Source organism: Pteropus alecto, unplaced genomic scaffold (assembly GCF_000325575.1).
Source record: "Pteropus alecto unplaced genomic scaffold, ASM32557v1 scaffold20, whole genome shotgun sequence".
Lineage (NCBI taxonomy): Eukaryota > Metazoa > Chordata > Mammalia > Chiroptera > Pteropodidae > Pteropus > Pteropus alecto.
Genome location: NW_006436298.1, coordinates 692,613 through 697,277, shown reverse-complemented (window position 1 = coordinate 697,277; position 4,665 = coordinate 692,613). Strand labels below are relative to the sequence as shown.

Here is a 4,665-nt window from a genome sequence, read left to right as displayed (position 1 = left end):
GATGTTGAGAGATAGAGAAGAGGAACTCCAGAAGATGGACAAATTGTGAGATCACAGCGGGGATGAAACAACTGCTCTACTGCTAGAACTCACCTTGGAAAAAGAAAAAAAAAATCTGCAGTGGCTCAATAACCATCATTGGTCTGATTCATTCAGTCTCTAAACTACTGTTTATTATGCGCTTACTATGTATCTGGCTCTAGGCTACAATCAAAGACTACTTTCTACCTCCATTATCACTATTATCAAGAATTTAAGTATCCATCCCGCAGTTGGCACTACACCAATCCTAACAGTTGACTGCATTCATGGAATTAACAGATTGGAATTTATTTTTTATTTATTTTTTTAATAAGTCGGTACTCAATGTACTGTATTTTTGTTGAGATTATATTTTGCTATTCTTTTTAGGAGAGGCAACACTTGGTTGACATCACAGATTGCAAGGACCTTGTCAGTTTACACTCTTTTTTTTTTTATTTTTTACACCTGCAGCACTGGTCTTCCTAGGTGGTCTACTATCCAAGTACTAACCCAACCCGACCCTGCTTAACTTCTTTTTACACCTACAGCACCTGGTCTTCCTAGGTGGTCTCCCATCCAAGTACTAACCAGGCCCGACCCTGCTTAGCTTCCGAGATAAGATAGGATCAGGCTTATTCAGGGTAGGGCGTAGATCAGATTGGAATTTAAGTATGTGAATCTACCAAACTCTGAAGCACAAACCTAGTATTTTTTTTTTTTTTAATTGATCTTTTTTTCTACAAAGCAGTCACTTCTCTGACTGATAGCTCAACTCACATTGCTGGTTGTTATGAAGTAGCCAGCAGCCTATCACACACAACGATGACACTGCAGTATCTGTGTTAAGAAGAAAAGTAAAAGGGAGTTTGCCCTTCCACCATCAATATGGCCCATGTTTACAAGAGGAAAATTTGAGACTCATAGAAATTTAATGCCTTCCCTATGGTAAGTTAGCCAGTCAGAAGAGAGTAAGATCCAGAATGTTGGTCTCCCAACTCTTTGTCCACAGTTATTTCCACAACTCCTCCAACCTAATTGTCAGATATGGCCTTTGACATAAGCAAATAACCCTGGGTTTGCTCTCTTATAAGCATGCAACTCTCATCTGTGTGCCGTTTTCCACTGATAATATAAACTCATGGCTACCAGCTACCCATGAGGGTATATTAAACTGTTTTCCAAGCCCCAGGAAAGAGTTTGAAACAATGTTTTTATCCACTCTTATCTGGACTGATAACACAACATCCTAGTTGGGAGAATTTACGAATAAGATTTATAGTGATGGAAGAACACTTTTCCATGCAAAACTGACCAAAATATAGATCGAATTTATGTCCTAGCATCTGATGACTCAAAGTGAAGTTGGTAGATCAGCAGCAGTAGCATCACTTAGGATTTTGTCAGAAACGCAGAATCTCAGGCCCAGTTGCAGACCTACTGAATCAGAACATGCATTTTAATGAGATTTCCAGATGACTTATACGTGCATTTTAGGAAGTACTGTCCAGAACCTCATGAGCACAAACTCAGCAGTGCTTCCCAACTGTGGTGTGACAAATGGGTTATAGTTGTGCTGAGCTGACAATTTCCTCAGCTCCCATCAGAGACAAGCAAAGTCTGGATCATTCAAAGCCCCTGGGCCAGGGTCCTCAAGCCATGTGCATCCTTATCACTTTACCCTGGTGCAACACACAAACTCAAGCTTGAATTTCTTGTGTATGTTGTGCACACACAGATAAAGGTTATGTACTTTTCATGTACTCTCCACATGAAAAAGATTAAGTAGCAAGTATTGTTCTATCCAACTGAGTGAACCTGAACAAGTGTTAGAAGCATGAATTCAACTTTGCAACGTGCTTCGATGTCATGAAACATGTCATAAAAGCATCAAGTAGTTCAATATCAACACTAACAAGACACACTGGAATTCTAAAAGTAATATAGTTCTTACTTTGTTTCAAAGATTTACTATTTGTTATCTCAGGAGGCAGGATGATATCCCAAACAACTGCTTTCTGAAAGTGACTTTTAAAATAGGTTTGAGACATCTCTTTTTATCTGATGGGAAATGAAAGCTACTATATTGAATTAGAAGATGTACGCTCTAAGAATGAGAAGAAGTCAGGCTTAGAAAATAGCCCCTTATGTTTTCCTATTGAGAAAACATACACATCTTACTCTCCAGAAAGATATGATTTCACATGCTTGTTGGAAAGGTAGCGTCAATATAAATAAAAGCATGGTGAATCCATAACTCAGAGTTTTTGTAATGCAAGGCACTTCCGTACATTTGATACATTCAGCCAACTTTATCTCAGTAAAACCCACATCCTCTAGACCTATCTAATACAGTAAATACAGTAGTCATAAGCCACACATGGTTATTTAAATTTAAATATAAATTAGTTGAAACTTAAATTTTAACATAAATTCATTTAAATTAAACAGAATAAAAAATTTGGTTCCTAATTTGCATTTACCGCATTTCAAGTGTTCAAAAGCCACCTTTGAGTAGTGGCTACCACAGTGGATGTGCAGATATACAACACTTCCATCATCCCAGAAAGTTCTATTGGAAGGTGCTACTATAGGATTTCTAAATACACTATGTTCCCCCTCTAAGTCCCTGAAGAAAAAAAGGCAAAGGGTCTTTCTTTATCATATTACTATTCTGAGCTGATTTAAGCCCAGTAATATGAAATCATGAGCCAACCATGCTTTACCCTCAGGAGTCTCTTTCTTCCCTCCCCACCCCCAGGGCTAGGAGCAGTGACACTTCTCCCACCACTGCAGGGAGGCTATGGACCCAGGGTGCATTCCAGGAGAAATATAGTCAGAACTTTCTAACCATGTGCCACATCCTCCCTTTACAGTAGAGTCTTAAAGCACACCTACTCTATCCCTACACCATTCAAAATAATCTACCAAAATGGCCACCATTAGAAAGAATTAAATTACGTCTGTTAATTCATTCACTCAGTTCTCACGAATATTTCCATTCATAAGGTCATCCATTCGAAAAACATGTATTGAATAACAACTATATCGCAGGCACTGTGTTAGGCAAAGAAGATATAGTGATGGACAAGACAGTGATGGCCTCTTTCCTCATGGCACTGATAGTCTGGCAGGAAATCATGAACAAGTAATTATAAGTGTGATAAGCACAACATAGGGAAAGTAGCAAAAGATCTAACAGAAGTCTCAACCTAGCCTTCTCAGTTAGGGAAGGCCTCCTGAGCAAGTGCTATTTGAGGGGAGGTTTGAAATATAAGACACTAGTTAGAGAAAGAGGAGAGGGATGGCATTCTCAATGGTAGTAACACTGTGGTCTAAGGCTTTGAAGTTAGAAAGAAGAAAACGAGAATTGAAAGAAAGTCAGTATGGCTGGCTCTCAGAGACTGAGCAGAGTGGCAAAGATCGGGTAAGGCTAAGTGTCACCACCTGATTTGCATTTTAAAGATCACTCTGGCTCCAGAGTATGAATAGAAAGGGAGAAAAAAATAAATCCACAGAGATTATTTCAAAAGTTCTGTGCAGGATCACGCACTAGGATAAAGGCACAGTAAAAGTGGGCATAGTAGTAAAAAACTTGGAGATAGAAAGAATCAACATGCCCTAAGATTGAATGGATATCAAGAGTGAGGAAGAAAAAAAAGTTTAAAAATGACTCCCGGATTTCTAGTTTTAGGGGTTGGTTAGATTCCCTCGCTAACACCAGTCATTAAAGTTAAGTTAAGGACTAGTGGAATTAAAGGTGTCTGTGAAACACACTAAAATTGAAGTGTGTGAGTAAGCAGCAGATAGAGCTGTGGGTTATCATCAGGGTTGTAGATGAGATTGAAACGACTGGGGTCAGCAAGTTCACCTTAGAAGAGAACACAGATTAAGAAGAAAAGGCTGAGGGCCCCCTAGAGCCCTACACTGTGCCACGTGCTGGGCTACATTCTGAGGACAGCAGTTCTAAAGAGATCTAGAATCATCCAAGAGTCAATCTCAGTAATTAAGCATTTGCGGCTGGCAAGAGGCTGTTTTTCTGAAAGATTTGAAATATTTGAACATTTCAGATCATCCCTATCTCTGGCTTAGAGCAGATAGCACTCATGCTAGATTTCTGGCAGCTCTGATGCAGAAAGCCTTCTTCCCCTCATTCCTTGAGACACACTGCCATCTGGTGGCCATCACCTACCATTTTGCATTGGTTTGAGATCCACACACTTTTTAGGTTCCCTCCTACCCAAACTAAGTTATCTTTAGCTTCCCTCCTGGTAACATCAAACTTGAAGTATAATTGAGCAGCAAGGTCAAGTGACAGGAAAAGCAATGACGCACTTTTTTCACCTCCTTTCTTCAAATATTTTTTATACAGAACCTGTAGTCAGTTAATGGAGACAAGAAATATGGATTGCAGAAGTGCTCACAAATTGCTCTAACACCGTAGATATGTTTCTACTAATGATATTAATCACATTTTTTAAGTTGATTTATAAAATTCAATTCACTCATGGTTGTTGATTCCTCCCTGCTCCCACATTGGCAACAAAATGTATTCTATGGCTGATAAAATAAGCCAACATGATTGTTTTATTTCATGGTCTCAGGGTTTGTCACAAGCTTTAGAATATAGCTCCGGATTTAAGA

At 39.1% G+C, this 4,665-nt stretch overlaps 1 pseudogene; it reads right to left on the bottom strand.

Moving 5' to 3' along the window:
• Positions 1–563: 563 nt before the first annotated feature.
• LOC112480959 lies at positions 564–678 on the bottom strand (annotated as a pseudogene).
• Between the last annotated feature and the right edge of the window lie 3,987 nt (positions 679–4,665).